The sequence below is a fragment of the Protopterus annectens genome, chromosome 7.part1 (assembly GCF_019279795.1).
Source record: "Protopterus annectens isolate FY-2018-M chromosome 7.part1, PAN1.0, whole genome shotgun sequence".
In the NCBI taxonomy this organism is placed as follows: domain Eukaryota; kingdom Metazoa; phylum Chordata; order Ceratodontiformes; family Protopteridae; genus Protopterus; species Protopterus annectens.
Window position 1 is genome coordinate 245,754,847 of NC_056740.1, and position 20,596 is coordinate 245,775,442.

General features: G+C 42.8%; 1 protein-coding gene across 1 annotated transcript in view; it reads left to right on the plus strand.

The window, feature by feature from the left end:
• LINS1 (lines homolog 1) overlaps window positions 1-20,596 on the plus strand; it is a 578,944-nt gene that overhangs the window by 24,840 nt on the left and 533,508 nt on the right. The gene's annotated exons all lie outside the window — the stretch shown is intronic.

The following is a 20,596-nucleotide window of genomic DNA, read 5'->3' on the forward strand; positions in this document are numbered from 1 at the left end:
CTAGTCCCCTTGGCAAGGTTGCACATGAGAATTCTTCAGTGGCTTCTTTCAGCTCAGTGGTCCTTTCAGGAACTCCCTCTCAATCAGCTCATATGGATCATGGAAACCTGCAAACGGGACCTTCGCTGGTGGCTAGTGCCCTCCAATTTGGATCAAGGACGACCCTTTGTTCCACCTCCTCCTGCGGCCACTTTGACCACGGACGCCTCCCAGATGGGGTGTGGGGGGGGCATTCCCTGGGCAGGTCAGTCCAAGGCAAATGGCACCCAGAAGAGACCCTACTTCATATCAACATCCTAGAAATGAGGGCGGTGCTTCTGTCCCTTCAAGCCCTTCACGATTACCTCCCTCAGGGCATAATTGCTGTTCACTCAGACCAACATGTCAGTTGTATGGTACCTGAACAAACAGGGAGGGACCAGATCCTATCCTCTTTGCAGAGAGGCCATGAGAGTCTGGGAACGGGTAGTCTCGACCAAACGCTTTCTAGTGGCTACTCATATCCCGGGCAAGTCCAATGTGATAGCCGACAGACTGAGCAGAACCATCCTCTCTCCTCACGAATGGTCTCTGAACATGACAGTTGCAAGTCAGATTTTCAGCAAATGGGGAGTTCCGTGTTGTGACCTCTTCGCGGCGCCACTGAATGCGAAGTGCAAAAAATTCTTCTCCCTAACCCCGGCTCCGGGGAAGAGCCCCATGGACGCACTAGCCCGTCCTTGGCCCACCGGCTTGCTTTATGCCTTCCCCCCAGTTCCTCTCCTTCCCAAGGTGATACAAAAGGCATCTCTCTTGGGGAGCAAAATGATCTTAGTTGCTCCTTACTGGCCTCGTCAAGTATGGTTTCCCTATCTTCGGAAGTATGCTCTGGAAGGTCCATGGTTCCTGGATCAGATCCCAGATCTTTTGGTTCATCAGTCGGGACTATTCCACCAGTCCCTACACACCTTAAAATTGACGGCTTGGCTCCTCCTCTTCCGACTATAGTCAGGAGTCATACTTTGGATCCAGAGGTTGTACACATCTTATCTTCGGCCCATAAGTCTGCTACAAAGAAAGAGTATTCTAGCAAATGGAAAAGATTTGCTATTTGGGCTCAACTCCGGGGCCTGGATCCCGTCACTATTTCCGTATCAGAAGTACTAAAATTTTTAACTTCTCTTTTCAATCAAGGCTCTTCAGTCTCTACCATCAAGGTTCAGTTGGCAGCGATTTCCAATTTTCACGAATCTATAAACCCACCTTTAATGAGCAACAGATTGTGTAAGACCTTTTTGAAAGGTGCTGCGCTTTTAAGACCTCCGATTTCTCATCCTGCTCCTCCATGGGATCTCGATGTGGTGTTACGCGCCTTAACTTCCTCCCCCTTCGAACCGGCAGCGACATGTGATCTAAAATTTCTATCGTGGAAGACTGCTTTTCTGGTGGCGATTACTTCTGCCAGAAGAGTTTCAGAGCTTCAAGCTTTGTCTGTAAAACCCCCGTACTTGGTTTTTCACAAAGACAGAGTATCTCTCAGGCCAAATCCTTCCTTTGTCAAGTTTGTTCCAGTTTCTGCCTACAACAATCATTGGAACTTCCAGTCTTTTTTCCGAAATATTCTAACAAAGCGGAATTCATATTCCACACATTAGATGTCCACAGGCAGTTGCGTTTTTATTTAGACAGGACCAAACAAACAAGGAAAACAGATCAATTGTTTGTATCCTTTGCAGACAATAAATTGGGCAAAGCTGTCACAAAGGTCACTATTGCCAAATGGATCAGGGACTGTATTACTCAAGCTTATTCTTATTCTAACAAAGAGCTTACCACCTCTGTCAAAGCTCATTCTACAAGGGCTATGGCTACTTCGATAGCATTTCATTCTAAGCTTGCCATTAGTGACATTTGTGCTGCGGCTACATGGTCTTGCCCGCACACTTTCATTTCCCACTACAAATTGGATGTGGCATCTAGAGGACGAGCTTCATTTGGTTCCACAGTGCTCAGGAGTGTTTTCCAATGAGCCACCCAGGATTTAGGTGCTAGGACGCTGTCCCATCAGTACAGAATGTAGGCGAGATAGGATCACATAACATCTTTTAGTTATGTACTCACCATAACTTTAGATGTTTGGGATCCATCTCGCCTACATTCTAATAACCCACCCTCCTTCCCCCTTTCTTGGAGATCAGAGGATATCAGAAGGTCCAAATCCTGTTGTTTCATCTTGAAACATCTAACAATGTTATATAAACAAGTTGTGCATGTGTGCATGAATGCGGACAAACAAGATCTGGGGGATTAGTGGTGGTGCATCCTGGGATAAGAAATAGCTCAGCCAATAAGAGGCCTCGCTCTATAGCATAGCGTGCCGAGTCGGAGCCGAGGGATCGGCTCCGAGCCCATCAGTACAGAATGTAGGCGAGATGGATCCCAAACATCTAAAGTTATGGTGAGTACATAACTAAAAGTTTTCCACCTCAGAACATTGGATGGAATTGGAACTCTTACCAGAGGTCGTGAATTTTGATAAAGAAGAGAGTATTGAGTTATGGCTGCCCTTAGAAACACCAGAACAGTCCCTGAAACTTCCTGGCTTGTCAACAACACTGGTTTCCACCTTAACAACAGGTGGAGTCAGAATTTTCAACAGAGGCTGTGAGTACTGTAAATACACAGACATTTTCTAATATGCCGAATATTATTGTGAATAATACTGGAGATTTCAAAGTTTTTAATTACAATTCTTATGCCTTTGATTCTAATGAGGCTAACTTATTTGCAAAGGAGTTTACATTTGTACTAGGAGCAAGAATGGACATTGCTAATGTTCTGTTTAGATTTAAAATTGTTAGGAATTTTAACTTTAAAATTATGTTGAATAACAATTGTGAACATGGCAGAAATGAACTTTGAGTGCCTAGTGTTTGTAACCCATCATTACATCCCACCCTTTTGCTGATTGAAAAATTATGCAAAGTTGATTTAAGGTGTGCGACAAGAAGTAGAACAAATGTAGTTAGCGGTTATGAAGAAAGGGAATTGCTTGGGGAATTGCGGCAAATGAAAATACAGATTGTGCAGCCTGACAAGGGTGGGGGGTTGTAATTATGGACTTACAAGAGTATGTTAATAGGATGTATTCTATTCTTTTTAATGATGCTTATAACCAAGTTTCCTTAAATGAACTTAACTGTGTCGAGATCCTAGCATATGCAATGTTTAAGTGATATGCTTTTGAATCACATATTTCTTTATCTGACTTTAAATACTTGAATTTTCCAGTTATAGCGACTATGTTTGGTTTGCCCAAACTACATAAGGACCTAATGGGACCCCCCATGCTTCCTAAGTGGATGTTCGCAATTCTATTACTTCTACCTTTGCAAAGGTATAAAGTTAAAGGATCTCTTGAAAAATGAACACCATTTATGCATTGACTCCTGGGACTTTCATGGCAAATGTAACTCGGTAGAGTTTGATTCAACATTTTTCTTTGTAACTATTGATGTCAAGGATCCATTTTCATCTGTACCCCATGACGTGGGTTTGAATTGGTTTGAAGAATATTTGTTTAGGAAGGGCTTATTTCAAAATGACATCAATTTATATGTAAAAATGATGGAATTAATATTGACTAACAATTGCATCAAATATTTCTATAACAAAGAGGTGTAGCAATGGGGGCAGCATGTGGGCTCCTATATGCCAATATTGTTATGAGTGAATGGGAACGTAGGTTTTCGTTTGGACATGCTCTTTTCCAGAATTGCGTATTGTATTTGAGATACCTGGATGATGTGTTCATCATTTGGAAGGGTGGGAAGAGTGATGTTGAATAATTCTTGGAATATAGTAATAATACTACTGAGTTTTTGAAATTTACACGTGTTAAATGAGGAATGTAGTAGTTATTTGGATGTAAATTTGGTAAAAGATGTGGGTAATGGTTGATATGTTTCTACCATTTACAGGAAGCCCACATACTCCAGTTCATTCTTGCATTTTGATAGTTCACACCCCTTGTCCCAAAAGAAAGCAGTTGCCCAAAGGACAATTCGTCAGGGCTGCCAGGATGGTATCATTATTTGATGATTTTATGAATGAATGTGCCTTACTGGAATCTATGTTTCTTGAAAGAGACTACCCTAAAGAATTTGCGAGGGAGATTAAAATGGAAGTGATAAATAAGTGGGGGAGAGTGGTCTATGTTCCTATTTTAATCAGCTTGGAAGGTGAGGGATGTTCTTTTTAAAAATTGGTCTGTGCTTATGGACGACCGTGTGGTAAGGAACAAAATAGGTTCTAAGCCAGTGGTTGTATACAAGAGGGGTAATAACCTGAAGAATCTTATGGAGGGGCCACTTTGCCCACACAATTTTAAAGACAAAAAACTTTGACAGATGTCCAAATGTGGGTGTTGTCATTTTTTTGTCCCTATATCAATACTGGGAAACTCTTCAGTATTAATGGTTGTCAGTTGAATATTAAAGGGAAGTACAATTGTAACAGCTTAGGAGTGTTATATAGGGCATCGTGTCAATGCTGCCCAGTTTTTCTATTTGAATTGTTTATAATAAGTTTTTTATGTATGTCACTGTATGTATTTTAGAGTAATTGTGTATGATTCTCTTTCAATGTGCAATGAGATGCTGAGTATGTAAAGTTCATTGGAGTTTATACTTTTATCTGATGAAGTCTTGTAATTGTCTGAGACGAAAGCGCTAAGAATAAATTTTGGAGAAAGAGTCCTTGCTGCTGTGAGGCTTTTTCTGTTATTCAACTGTAATAAAAATGAAAACTATTTCCATTTTTATTGTCATGCAGTTTCCATATATGTTTTTATTTAATGCATGCAGCAAACAGGTCTAAAACTCTATATTGATCATGCTCCCATTTTTAAATGGGAACTTGGTTAAGAAAGATTCTTTTAGTTGTCCGTAAAGAGCTAGAGTTACTGAAACTTGTTTTGTGGATATATGACATCCTAGATGCAGAAATCAGTGTTTTAACATGTCTAGTTTTGTTTAGTAGCAAGAACAGAGATTCCCAATGTGTGGGGACTGCAGCAGTAGCAAGTCAATGTGGCATAGAAATGCCATTTAGGTCTCTCCCTTTTTTAATTTCTTCAAGTCTTTTGGGTTTCTAATACAATGACGGGAATGGACCCCATTCCTAAGTTAAAGTAGGATTAAAGTTCATGAAACTAGTATTTTTTCAGTCTTTGATGTCAGGCAGAAGTGCTCTTCACAGCACCCGCAACATGCCCAGTAATAACTCCTGCAATTCATACAGGATTACATGTGTTGGTAACATACCTAAATACGATTGTAGAGTCTTTTTTTATAAGACCCATTCCTCATGCTACTGTTGGAACTATCTGGGTATCTATCTTCCACGCTGCTCTCGTTTCTCCCTGTAGATATTGATATTTTGTGACTTTGTCTCTCTCTGTATGTAAGACACTGTAGTCACTAGGTGTGGTGACTTCAATGATCAGTGCTACTTTGTCTTCTTTTCCTGGACCACTATATCCAGTTTTCTAGCATCTATCTTTTGAACTGTTGGTAATGGATGAATCCCATGTGATGTAAACTTCATTTTCTATTATGCTTTGTGGCTCATGTTTCCAGTGTTTTTCAGCCACTTCACTACCATAATGTGTGCACAGTCCCCAGTGTAACAGTCTTGCTACATTGTTATGCCTTTCAGTGTACAGTCCTTCTGCCACTAGTATGTCACAACCAGCAACAAGGTGTGCAACTTGTTTCCAATTCTGTTTTACAAAACCTGCATTTGTCTGTTTCTCCCACATGTTCAATGGACTTTGTAAAACACCATGTATGTAGCCCAATATCTTGAGCCGCCAGTGTTAACCTTTCATCTCTTGGTTTGAATTTGCCTTTTCTTAAACATTCCTGATCAACATGAGGTTCTTCAAGAGGTTTTCTATACTTGCAACTGTATGCATTTTCCACAGGGGTCCTTCATATTGTATTCTTTCTTTTGTTTTTTAGCACATTCATTTGCTGCCTGATTTTTATATACTTCTGGTTTGATTTCCATTCCTGCTTGATGTTGATATGCTTCTGCTAGACTAAGCAGAGAAGTCATCTTAGATTTATTTTCCTCCTGTTTCAAAACTTTCACTTAGTTTGGGTCTTGTGAGATCAGCAGTTATGTGTGGAGTCCCACAATTGCAGATCTATACATATAATCAGTTTTAAGGACGCCCATCCCTCCTTTAGAATGGGGAATATATAACCTTGGTAATCGCTGATTTTTATAAATCATTTGGTGAGCATGTGTGATATTCTCTAGACTTGTCAATTGTTATTTAACCTACTATATGTACAGATATTCTCTAACTGTTGATTTTCTTATAATGTTTCATGGTGGTTTTAATTTTTTACTGTTATTTTTATTTTTGATTTAATTTTTATTGTAGAACTATGTAATAGCTCTGGAGCTTTTCTCCTCTGGTCTCCACTGCAAATGGGCCCCTGGCTCAGTTGGACTAACCCAGTTAACAAATGTCAATAAATAAATAAGTAAATAAAATAGATGTGAAGGATGTTTTCAGGATTAATTTAAGTCTTCTAAAGTTTGTTTGTTTGTGTCTTTCGGCTTTTCCCGGCTAGGGGTCGCCACAGCGGAACACTGGTCCGCTAATGATTGGCAGTAGATTTTTACGTGCTGGCTTGCCGGGCCTAACGCACAACCTTCAACGAAGGAACACCCATTCACGCATGTCGCCACACAGAAGACGCTCTGAGAATCGAACGGGCAACATCTAACTGTGAGGCGACAACGCTACCGCAGCACCACCACCGCAGTTTTTCCTTACTAAGTTTTATTTGCATTTGTTCTTGTTTTATTGTCGATCCTTCATTTCCCAAGTATTTATACACTCCCTCTTGCTCAAGTTCTTTTATGTGGCTTTCTTGTCCCAAACTGATGTTTTTTCTTGGTGCTGCAGTTTTCCTGCTTTAAAGGTTGCTTTTGCACATTTATCGAGACCAAATAACATTATTGTATCATCTGAAAATTTTTTGACAACTTGTTGTGCTTTCAGTTCCTCATCTGATGAGCTGTACAGTTTTAAATCATCAACAGAGAAGATGAGAAATATTTACACTTTTTTATTTTTTTCTAGGAGCCAAATTATAGCCATGGCTTAAGCTGTTAAGTAGACCACTTAATAGGTTAAGGGCAAGACAGAATAACAGTGTTGACAAAGAGCCACCCTGGAGTATCCCTCTTTGAATTTTTATCCCTGGAATAATAATTTGTCCTTTATCATGGCTTAATGCAAAGTGGTCTGCCACTGTTTCATGGTCACTGTAATGTAGTCAGTGTAGGGTGTATCTTGTACATTTTTAAGCGTTCTCTTATTCATGAGTGTGGGATAATATCAAATGTGTTTTTATAGTCAATCCATGCCATACTTTGATTCTTCCCCTTTTTACAGTTCTCCACTATGACTTTATTTAACAACAAATGATACTTAGTTCCAAATGATTTTCTTTTATTGTCCTTTTGTTCTCATGCCACAATTGAGTTTTTTTTCTAAATGGCTATCCGCATCAATTCCAGTGTATAGTTTGTAAGTCGTAGGTTCATAGGTTCATACTAGGCTATCTGCCCTAGGGCATTTATAAGCCTAGCCAGAGTGTGTGTGGCTTTCACCACCCCTTAGGATGAGAATACTATACCCATTAGTTTGCTGTGCCTCTGTCCAGCAGTGATACAGAGATGATTCCCGGGGTAAACCTATGATCTCCCATCCACTCGTCAAGATTTCTCTTGAACAGAGTCAGTGAGGGGCTCTGCCTCACATGGACTGGGATTCTGTTCCATAGTGTAGGGAGTCTCTGGGTGATGAATCTGTCCCTCCAGCACGTCCTATTTATATCCGTGTTGAGGTTTAAGTCTCTTGCTCTCGTGGCTCTGGTGGATTTGGATTTTTGAGGTGGAGCATGTCCATTAATTCCGGGTTGGACATGGCCTTGTATGTCAGGCACAGATCACCTCTGAGCAGACGGTATGCGACTGAATAGAGCTGGAGTTTCTTCAGTCGGGCATCGTATGACATATGTTTGAGCCCCTTTATCCTTTTGGTGAGGAACTTTTGGGGTCTTTCCAACTGCTGCAGGTGTCGGGTAAGGTACATTCCGAATGGGGCGTTGTACTCAATCATTGGTCTGATAAGTGAAGAGTACAGGGTACAATGACCTCTCCTGATCTGGATGTGAATCCTTCATGATCAGGTGGGCAATGTAGAAGGTCTTCCTAACCACTTTGGCAATATGAGTGTCAAAAGAGAGGTTACTGTCAACTTGGGTCCCCAGGTCCCTGATAACTTCTTCCGTGTTTAATGGATTACCACCTATGTGGTAATTAGGGGTTACCTTGTTTTTCCCAAAGGGTATGACTATACATTTTTGGCATTTAGCTTAAGGCCATGGCTCTGGCACCAGTTATCCATTTCTATGAGACCTTTCTGGAGGATGTCTGTGTCTGATGGAGTGTCAATTATGGTGCCCAGTTTGCAGTCATGTGCAAATTTTGTCAGCCACAATCCCCCTATGTCTGCCTGCACTTCAGAAAAATAAATGCCGAACAAGAGGGGCCCAGGACTGAGCCCTGTGGGACACCGCCAGGACCGGCTTAGAGTCTGACATGGCACCAGCAACTCTAACCCTGTGTGTTCTGTCCTTGAGCCAGTTTGCAACCCATCTTGTGACATATGGGTTTACATCTAAGCTGGTGAGCTTTTCTATGATGCCCGAGTGGGGTATTGTGTCGAATGCTTTTGCTAGGTCAAGGTGGGCTGTGTGAACTGCCTTACCCTCATCAATGGCCTTAGTGACTGTTTCCAAAAAGTCGACCAAGTTCAAGAGGCAGGATCTGCCCTTGACAAAGCCAAATTGGGTAGGATCCAGTGTCTGTAGGTCCCCAATGTCTTTATTTATGAGTTCCATTATGATCCTCTCCATAGCTTTGCAGACAAGGCTCGTCAAGCTTATGGGCGGTAATTTCAGGGTCCGTAGAAGCACCGCCTTTGTGGAGTGGGACCACAGTTGCCGTACGCCATTCTTTGGGTACGTATCCTGTAGTAAGGCTAAGATTAAACAGCAGCCTTATGTGTGGGTTTAGTTCCTCATTGAGTTCGTAGCACACAGCCGGGGACACCGTCCGGTCCCATTGATGCTGTGTTTTTTGCTTTAGAGAGAGCAGCTCTCACCTGGGCATCTGAGATGTTGGGGAGGCTAGACTCTGGTGGGATAGATATTTCTCCTTTGGGGGGGGGGGAGAAATTTGCACTGAACCTGTCTGCCAGTATGTTGGCAATGTCTGTGGGTTCAGTGATTTTTATCATATTGGACTAATTCTGAGCATATCTGGGAGTTTCCACCCAGGTTTCTAACATAGCTAAAGAAGGTTTTATGATTGTCTTTTGTGTCATTAGCGATTTTTCTCTCAAAGTTGGCCTTGGATGATTTTATGAGTGATCGTAGTTTTTTGCTAGTATTGATCAGAGATGCCTTCCCATTTAGGGATTTTGCTCTGTCATGTAGTAGCTTTCTCCTCTTGTTGTAGAGTTTGTTTATGGCTGGAGTCCACCAGACTGGGCGCCTGCCTTTGGTGGAAAGGGTCTTGATTTTATTAGGGATTGCTTGATCCATACATTCCTGGAGGTGCTCGTAGAGGGCATTTGTAAGGGTTTCAGCAGCGTGGGTTGTGGTTTCCACTGGCTCGGGGGCCTTGAAGGATACCACTCCAGTCTTAAGAAGTGTGAAGTTTGCTTTTGAGAAGTTCTTCACTGTGGTCTTTTTTGCTGGGGGTGGGGACGGGATGTGGATCTCCAGTGAGATTAATTTATGGTCTGATCTCACCAATGAGGGATATACTTCCGGTGTGGAGCATTTTGTCCCCATGTTTGTGATGATCAGGTCTAGTATATTTTCTCCTCTTGTGGGAATGGTGACTAGTTGTTCCATAGCATTTGAGTTTATGAACTCAAGGAACCTTTGGGCTAGGGTGTTGGGGCTTGAGTAATGTTCCCAGTCTATGTTTGGGTAGTTGAAGTCACCCAATATGATGGTGGAAGGCACGTTATTGGTATATAGTTTTTAGGGTTGCTTGCAGCTTCTCTCTTAAGTAATAGCATTGTTTTTCCTGTTGTTAGCCAGGTTGGTGCCTGTTCAGTGTGCGCATATAAATAGTTCTTACTAGTAACTAAATGTTTGTGCAAATATGTTAATAATTTAACCAGAAGTTAGGTACTGCATCTGAGCCTGGGGTTTTCCAATTTCCAGTTGGAGGCTTTTCTTAACTTTCTTTCAATCTCTCTGGTTCTTTCTTTATCCCATTTCATATCCTGTACCTTTAAACTTCTTCTTTCTTTTACTACTTCTGTCCATTTGGCATCTTTTATGTTCCACAGGATCTTCATAAATACTTCTCCAAAATATATCTATTTATTCTTTTTTTGTGGTCTTTCAGTTCCTTTTACCTTGTTTTTCAACTCTCTATAAAACTTTTTTGGATCATCAAATTGCTTATTTTGTACTTTTCCTTTATATTTGTCTGTGTATCTTCTTAGTTTTTCCTCCTGTGCTGAGATGTTTAGCTTATTTGCGATAGTGCATGATCCTGGTCTTTTCTATTACTGTGCATTGCTTTTATTACATCTATCTTTCTTAGTATTTTTGTTGATCTGTTCCCTCTTCTGTATTCTTCTAACAGTGACACTTCTCTTCTTAATTGCTTTACAGTTTTATCTGTTTGATACTTCTGTGAAGGCTGCCAGCCCAGCCAGATAGAATTTTGTAAATAATTCTATGATATTTGTGAATAGTAATATGATTTGTATGCTTATCTTACAAATGTAAGAAAAAAAGTTATGTATTCACCATAACGTTCCATCTGAGTAGTTGTACTTCATTTGTCTTCAACCTGTGAGTCTAGGGATCTGAGTCGGCTCAGAGACAGCCGCATCACTAGCATCTGATCTCCAGGTTCCTCCCCTTACCCATAATGCTCCTGTCTCCTTCCTTCCCGAAGATCGAGTTTGCTGCTCCATAAAACATAAGCCCGACCCAATCGGACCTTGCCACTACTGGCTGCCCAGTGTCCCTAATCCAGGCATCACAAGGAGAGCCACTATAGTGTTCACCACCTATATAAAGGATTAGGCCAACAGTGACAAGGTCTGGGAGGAGGGGGGTGGTTGACGACAAATTAAGTACAATTACTCAGAAGGAATGTTATGGTGAGTACAAAACTTCTTTATCTGAAGTAGTTGACTTCTTTTCCTGGTGGAAGATTTGTGAGCCGCCCCAAAATGGTTTTAACTGGAGAGGATAAACTGGGAGTCCTAATCATTAATGGAACTGGAGCAGCCAAGCAATAAGCTTCAGACTGTCCAGATCTGAGTGAGGAGTCCCTGAGGCATAAGAAATTAGATCCAGAACCAGATCTAGGATCCATGGTGGAACTACCAAATGAGACCAAAGGAAGGGGAACCAGACTTGGCAAAGCCAGAATGGGGCAATGAGGATCACTGTGCTCCCCAGCCTGTGAGCTTTCTGAAGAAACTTCGGGATGAGAGGTAACGGGGGGGAGGCATAGAGAAGACCAGGAGGCCAAGCATGAACCTGTGCATTCCTTGGGGCTTCCCACTGAGGGGGTTCAGAGCGAAGAACTTGCTGCACTTTGCATTGGAAGGAGATGCGAAGAGATCGCAGCAAGGCCGACTCCACTTGAGGAAGATCTGTTCCACTACTGAAGGATTCAGAGACCACTCGTAAGGCATCCGAATAGTCCTGCTGAGTAGGATGTTGGACTGTCCCGGGATGTGCGTTGCCGCCAGAAAACAGCTTGTGGAAATTGCCCATTCCCACACACTCATGGCTTCGTGATACAGGGGGCAAGACCTGGTTCCACCTTGTTGATATACCAAACTAATGACCAGTTGTCTGACTGGATCGCAGTAGTCCCTAGAGGAAGATGGGCATGAACGGCATGCAACGCTAGAAGAACTACCGTCATCTCCAGGCCGTTGATGTGCAAATTGGTCTCTGAACGGGACCACGTGCCTTGAACTGTCTTTCCCATGCAGTGCCCCACCCCACTCTAGCTGAGAGGCGTCTGTGGTCACTATGGTTTTGGGACAGGGCAGAAGAAAGGGACGTCCCTTGACAAGGTCCGGGGAGAGAATCCACCAGCGAAGAGAGTCTCTGCAAGCCCAGGATATACAGACTTGGTGGGACAATGGTAGGTCTAGTAGAGATCATTGAACTGCTAGCGTCCACTGGAGAACTCGTATATGAAGTCGTGGAAAGGGAAGAAGCTTGATTGTGGCTGCCATGGAACCCAGAGCCCACAGAACTGTCTCCGCTGCGGGAAGATGCGCCTGAAGAATGTAAGAAACTTGAAGTCTTATATTGTGAACCCTTTCCAGGGTGAGGTAAACCTTCATTTGGATGGTGTCCAACCGAGCTCCAATAAAGTCTAGACTGGAGTCAGTGATGATTTGCTGAGGTTGATAGTAATGCCCAGACTGTTCGCTAATATAAGGATATAGACCCTGGCTTGGCAAAGCAGATGCTTGATGGGGGCAGCAAGGAGCCAATCGTCCAGGTAAGGAAAGACCTGAATTCCCTGAAGCTTCAGGTGAGCCGCTACGACTGTCATCACTTTGATGAACACCCTGGGTGCTGTGGTTAGACCAAAGGGGAGGGCCCTGAACTGATAGTGATTGGCCCCCAGCCAGAACCAGAGGAACCTGCGGGAGTGCCTGTCCATCTTGATATGGTAGTATGCTTCCTGGAGGTCAGTCGAGCACATCCAGTCCTCTGCCTGCAGGTAGGGCAGGATGGACTGAAGAGTGACCATCCGGAATTTCTCTTTGGCTACTGACAGGTTCATGGTGGAAAGATCCAGAATGGCTCTTGGATCCCCCGTCGTCTTTGGCACTAAAAAGAACCTGGAATAAATGCCCAATTGGGATTGGTCTGGGGGGACGGGTTGGATGACTCGCTTTCTTAGCAGCTTGTCTACTTCCAGTGCTGTTACCTCCCTTTGCACTGGTGGAACATCTGGGAGGTGTTTTGGTGGGAGAGGTGGATCTATGAATGGGATGGAATAACCTCTGGATATGATTTGCAACACGCAGTGGTCTGTTGTTACAGACTCCCACTCCATTTGGTGTAGCAAGAGATGACCCCTGACTGCCTCCAGAGACTAGTAGTCGGGCAGCCCCTCAGGGCTGCTGCACGGGCCTATCTGAGAATGGTTCACGAGACCTGAAATTTCTCAGATCCCCTCTGCCTCTGGGCCAGCATCTGTCATAACCCCCTCTGCCTTTGGGGGAAGATGAGCCCTGAGTGTCCCGGGAGAACTGAGATTTCTGGAACCACATCCTTCTTTGTCCCTCACTGATTCCTAGAGAAGGATTTTTGAGGGACAGAGAAGCGGATCCCAACTGCAGACTGTGTCTTTCTGTCCTTCTCACTCTGGACCAGTGTCTCGCGCACATACTTCCCAAACAGGGAAGAACCATCATAGGGGGCATTTGCAAATGATGCCTTGAAGGGTTCTGAGAATTGATAAAGCCGGAGCCAGGCATGGGTCCTCATGGCAATGCCTGAACAGGCCACCTTGGCGGCTCCCTCCATAGCATGGGAATGGAGTCACATGGACGTGTTCGCTACTGTTTTTCTAGAGTGGCCATCCATGCGAACATCTTCTTGCCCTCTGCCAACATGGACTCCAAAGGTGACTCAGCAACTTCGTTAACCAGGTCATGCTATAGTTGGATGACATATGCCATATAATTCTGCGCCTTTATTGAAAAGGTTGCTGAAGCATACATACGCTTCCCCAAATGGTCCATAGTCCTCGACTCCTGGTCAGGAGGATGGACTGTAGAGCTCTCCTGCGCGAGCTCCTTCCTTGTGGTATCCGCCACCACCATAGTGTCCACTGGTGACGCCTTACTTCAGCTAGTCTGATGGGGGACTATCTTGCCTGGACGCTTGGGAATAGGCTCCACGGTGTCCGGTTCCTTCCATGCCCGAGATGTTATAAGGTCCACAAGCGGGTATGCGGGAGGGGACACCTAGGAGGTAGATGGGCCCATGCCAGATGCCTCCAGGAACACTGACTCGTCAAGAGTTGGCTTTTGGGCAGACCCCCCCCCCCCCGGCAAAGAAGTTCCATGATGTCTCCAAAGGAGACATCCTCGGGGGTTGACCTGGGGGAACCTTCCCCTTCCTCCAAGTCAGGGTCATCTGTGAGGGACTCTGGAGAGGAGTCCAGGTGCCTCCTTTTGTATGTCTGTTTGCTAGGAGCCTCCTCAGTGGGACTCTTGGGGGGGGGGGCAAGAGGGTCAGGACCGTACCCAGAGCAGAGAGAGTCTGGGCAGAGTCCAAGGACGAGATGGTCAGGGGGTCTTGACGCACTTGAGAGAATCCTCTCCACCACTTCAGATGCCAGAGGGGAGCGAATGTCCTGAGAAATGAGCAAAGGAGCCACCCCCCCCCCCTCAAATCTGATGCGGGAGTCTGAGCAGAGTCTGCGGGAGCCAAGATGCCGAGAGGGAGGCTGCACTATGACAAACTCGGAGCCGACAGTACACGTCTGATCCGACACTGAGACTACGGCTCAGAGAGCTCGGATCCGATCCAGTCTCATCCGACACACTCAAGGCAATGGCCGGCATTGAGGTACAAAGTACCGTCAGTGCCGACCCCAAAAGTCCTCTAATCCAAAGACTCCAAAACCAGCAGTCAGATTGGAGAATGAGTTGTAGGGGTGAAGAAAGGCTGCAAGCTCCCCACTCCAGAGAGAGAGGGGGTGGGCAAGACTCTCATCTGGATCTGGGTACGGGTGAACTTCCGCATCATCCTGTCTATCTCTGCCTTGCTAAGGCTGTGGGTTGACCGAGCAGATGACGCTACTGACACTGGCCAGGAGTGCCGATGAGGGGAAGCTATAGAAGGTGGCCTAGATACTTTTGGATCAGGGGAGAACCTGTGCAATTGGAGCCGAGGAGTACTAGGCCTAGGAGCGCGTCTTAGATTTTGCTGGAGTTCCTGCCGTAGCCGAGTGGTCCAGAGACCGTTTCCTAGATTTATCCTTCTTGTACTTGTCTCCTTCCCCAGACCTTATGGCGGGAGTTTGAGTCCCAGAGGCCTGGGGAGCAGCAGAAGTAGAAGCAGCTGCTGAAGCCATGGTTATGGGGATGAGCATCCCTGATGAGGGAAGCAAACCCTTCATAACCAGCTTAGCCCTCCTGTCCTTAAGGGCCCGTGGATTGAAGCCCATGCAAATAGGACAGGAGGTAAGCAAATGGGCCGTGCCCAAGCATCCTATGCACAGAGTGTGGCCGTCGGCTGGGGAGAGCTTATGGCCACACTTTGTGCACTTCCTAAATACTGATGTGGGGGTCTCAGCCATCTTGGGAGACAACAAGCATCCAAAAGCACTCGCGCACACACACACACTCGCTCGCTCAGTGCAGAGAGGGAGCAGGAAGGCCAAAGGGAAAACTACAGTAACTATTATTTTTTTTTGTTTTCTTTTGTAACAACCGACTGACAACACGGGTAGGGGAGGTTGTAAAGAGAAGATGGGGAAGAAACCTACACTCACACCTGAATAAAAAAACGCAAACTTACCCAAAAAAGCCTGGAGCTCTGCGACCACGATTCATAGCTTTTCAGCAGCAGACTAGATCTGAGGGAAGGAAGGAGACAGGGGAGCATTATGGATAAGGGGAGGAGCTTGGAGCTGGGATCACATGCTACTGATGTGGCCGTCTCTGATCTGATTCGGATCCATAGACCCACAGGTTGAAGACCAAATTAAGTCAATTACTTTAGATATATATGTTCTGTACTGAGCTCCAAGAATGTAACCAGAGTGCACCCTGCTGGAAAAGAACAGAAATGTGTATAAACTACATGCCTGTGCAAATGTATGTGTTGATGGTAAAGGCTGGAATCTACAGAGTTAACTTGCAAACTCTAAGAAAATAAATAGAGTTTTACAATATGTTGTAAAGTTAATTTCGCAGCTAAGAGACAGGATGTCTAGTGCTAGGGGTTACTTTCTATTGTCTTGAGACAGATAATTACTAGGTTTCACATGTGAAGTGTTTTTGTATTGCTCTGTGGCTTCCTAGCAGCTGTACATCTGAGAGATATTTTCACAGACGCATGTTAAATTTTAAGTTACTGTTGGCCTGGAAACTAAGGCAGACTTGAAAAGAATGATGTAATCTGAGATGACCTAACAGAAATGTTTGATAGTAACTTAAGAACTATCTCAGAGAGAGTCTGTGCATTTTGTATCTTGTTTTGGATCTGACAACATCCTCTAACCAGCACTTGTCTTTGCTCTGTAAGTAAGACTTGGATCATAGTATTTCTCTTAGAGATGAATAGGAATATAGCAGGATTAGTATAAATGTTTTCTGTATTTTTGAGACTGTCCTGCAGTGTTTTAAATTATTTCTTGTGATTTTGAACTATGTTGTCACTGTGTTGAGTTATTAAATATTGTCTTGTTCTTTTATTATTTATTCATTTTATTAACATTTCTTAACCATGAAAGTCCGACTTGGAACAAAGTAAATTTTCAGTGGAGGCACAGGGAGAAACACTCTAGACACATGTCTTTGTTATGTGGAAGGAAACCGGAGCACCCAGAGGAAACCCACACAAATGCAGAGAGGACATGCAAACTCCGCACAGAAGGCACCCCAGCCGAGAATCGAACCGAAGAACCTCTTGCTGTGAGGCGACAATGCTACCACTGCCCCGTCCCTTAAATATATTTAAACCTTTTAATTGTGACTGGTTTGTTAGAAATATTTAAGCTGTTAGAGTACTTGCATATGTATTTGATGATATTATACAGGCCACTACTACATGCCCTTAAAAGTTCTGGTCACACTTACCATTTGGATAACAGCATCATTACACAGTAGAATTGGTCATCCTTTGGAAAGGGCCTTATAATAACTGATGAGTGGTTGGTGGCAGCTGGTACTGCCTTATAGTCTGGGCAGAAGGGGGCATAGCTAATGAACCTGTACTAGCCTTCCCCAGGAGTGTCTATGTGTTTGTATACAAATCCTGAGTGTGTCTGTGTGTCTGTGTGTCTGTGTGTCTGTGTGTCTGTGTGTGTGTGAGTGAGCTACTTGGGCAGGGACACAGCACTGGTGGACAGCGGGTGCTGGAGGTTTTGGCTTGACCAACTTGGCTGAGATCTTAACCTCATAGCTGTGCCAGTGGGGAGTCTTATTGGGGATCTGGAGAAAGGAGGAGAAACCAGCCCCAGACTGACTGTGATCTTTGTGTGCTCTTAAGTGGAAATTCTACTTTACTGTGTGTGTACCTGTCATCCTTCCAATGTGCACGTCCTTCACTGGTATTAGTGGTGAGGATTGAGGCTCCTTGATTACTGGGCCAGTGCAGGGGCATCACAGCTTCCATGGTGGTATTTGATTTTTTTCCCCTGCCTTTTCCTCACTACCCTGAGTTTTTGCAGTAGGACTTCATCAGTTACTTTAGCTCCACCATACTATATCCTGTTTACTTCTTTTATATCCACATAGATCTCTGTGGACCGTCCTAATTACTGTGTTCATTTGTTTTATCAAACTTCTGACTTCTTGGGTTTTATTGGCCTTCTGCAGTCCATCTCTTTTAAATCAAGCAACTCTTCTCTTAGCTCGTTTTCTACTAAATTGAGGACACATTTTTATTTTCCATTTCCTACAGGCATTCTGTAGAAACTTCTGTAGCATCTTCCTGTGGCACATTCTCTTCAATTTCATCCTGTGCCATCCGTTGCTCTGTCATATGGGAAGTTACTGGGCTATCACTCCTCAGCATTGACTATGTCAGAGTTTCCACAGTTTCCTGCTCCTTCCCTTGCTGTCCAGCTTCAAGTGAGTGTTTATACTGGTTTTCTGTGGAAGGCTCCAAAATATCTTCATATGACACCTGACCAATTACTTCCCGTTCCACTGGTTTCCCCTTAAGTTGGATATCCATTGCTCTATCCTGTTGTGGTGCTTTCTGAATTAGATTTTCGAGACTGAATCCTTCACTTCGCAGGTACTCCATAACCTCAGCTTCTATTTCTTTAACTTCTCTATTACTAATCTCTTTTTCTACTTTTCCTGTTTGTCTTCTTATTTTTTGTATTGTAAAGTTTTCCATATACAGATTATTCTGCCTCTGTTTCTCTTCGAATATCTTTGGTGCTGCTCTTTTTGTATTTGTTAGTTTTGCCTTCTCTTTTGCCTAAATATTACACCATATTAAATCTTTTTCTTTCCCATGTCCATATTTCTTCTTCAGATGTCTCTTGATCTTCCTGCTTCTCCTTACTTTGTGGAATCACTCCATCTTGCTGTGATGTAACCTAAGTTAGGCCTTCTACACCAAATCCTTCACTTCGCAGGCACTCCATAACTTCACCTTCTAGTTTTTAACTTCTACTTTACTTATCATCTTTTCTACATTCCCTCTTTGTGATATTATTTTCTTTATTGTGAAATCTTTCATATCTGGATGCCTTTGCCTGTATTTCTCTTTGAATATCTTGGGGGCTGCTTTCTTTATATTGATTGATTTGGCGTTCTCCTTTGCATAAATATTGCACCATATCAAAAGTCTTTCTTTCCCATGTCCATATTTCTTTTTTATACTTTGCAAAAATCTCTAGGTTTTGTTGTTTATATTTCTGCACTTGCTCAGATGCTTCTTTTTCCAAACAGATCAATGTTTCTTGATCTATATACTGTTTTTTCACAAATCTGTTGTATTAATGAATACACAATTTTACTTGAAGCTTCTGACAGTTTTTCTTGTGGAAGTATTTTTCCTCTAATTTCTCTCTTAATCGTTTTGCACATCTTGTGTCTGGAAAGTACGGGCTTTTTTGCTTAATAGTAACAATACATAATTTCTTTCTTTAGGTCTCTGTATGGAGATTTAAATGAACCCTGAAATCACTAGCACCAGCTTCAAAAGTGTAAAATTAGTGTCTTCCGCTAGCAGGTGTTTTTAAAATGCCAGACAACTTGCTGAATTTATGCACCTTGCATACCTGTTAACTTGTAGATAGTGTTGTGAACCATCAAGTGATCTGATGAAGTCTCTAAGTATTTGCGACGAAAGTGCTTGTCTGTATATTCTGTTTGTGGGTTTGTGCATTAAAACCAATTTTTTTTTTGCGGTGTGAACCTCTTGCTCCTAGCACCTTTTGAATTTATCAGTTTTTATTTTCTTTGTTTGGTTATTAACCATCCAGTAATGCCAGAATGCAATCTTGTCACTTTATCATCACTCTTTTTTAATTGACCTGCTTATGTGTTTCTTCCATAATTGAACAAATCACAGTAGAAAGATTGTCCATTGTATATCTCTCAAACTGCCTGGTTTGCTTGACAAAGAGATACACCACAGGAAAGTGGTCTCCCTTTGATGAATGGCATTATTTGACTGAACCGGTGAGATCATGAAAAGTGAATCATTCACTGGTTGAAAAAGAGCAGAGTAGATGCTGTAAAAGGGTATGAAATTGTAATGCTTTGCCAAGTGCTGACTGGTTGAGACATTGTTAAATATTATTATAACTGCTTTGCAGCACAATTCCCTAAAATACTCTTTAAAAATGTTCAAATGCCCCAAGGTTATGATCACATTTCTTAATTCCACATCTGCTTTAAGTCAGGTTTTATTTCCATGTTTCAACTAATGTAGTTTATTGTGCTAGTCAGTATGTTGTATACATGAAATGCAGTGATTAGCTTGGAAACTGGCCAAGAAATGAGGTTGTGCATCTTTCAGAGTTGTTATAATGTAGTTCTTGTGCTGCTGCATAGACAGCAGTGGTTGAAGAACAACACTGGAAAGTTTGACTGCTTTGAAAGCTGTATTACACTTTATAATGGCACAGTAAAGTGCCTGACAGCTTTAACTGCTGTTGGTTGATCAGGGATGCACGTAACTTCTGGGCAGTGTTTTGTAGCAAAGTGTATCTCTGAAAGCTGTGAAACATTTTGCACTCCTACACTTTTTCTCCCTCTCTCTGTATCTGGTAATACATCAGAGCAACTAAAACTTCATTTTCTATAAAGAGACTGTGTTCTGTTGTTGTGGTCATGACTAAAATGTTATAAGTTCTCAAAATAGATATCTCTCGAGCTTCAATTTGCTATGCTCTTGGGGTGAATTTCTTGGCATTCATTTCTCAAACTATACATTTGCATACATTTAAAGTTTTTCTGCCTTTAGTGTAATTTTAATAGAGCAGTTTAATGCAAGTATTTGATTATGCATACTCATGTTGATAGTTTTATTCAATAAACATTTCAAAACAAGGTAATGACTTTAGGTACAAATGAATGAAAATGCATTTCATTTCTACTGAATAATTTATAAATGACGATTATGAATTAAGTTCAGATAAATGTAATCTTCATTAGATCCACTGCTTTTGTAAATGTTGGGGAATGAGTTGTACTGGTAGAGTTCATGGGTAAATTTGTAGTAGTTAGGGCAAAATCTTTAACATCTAAATA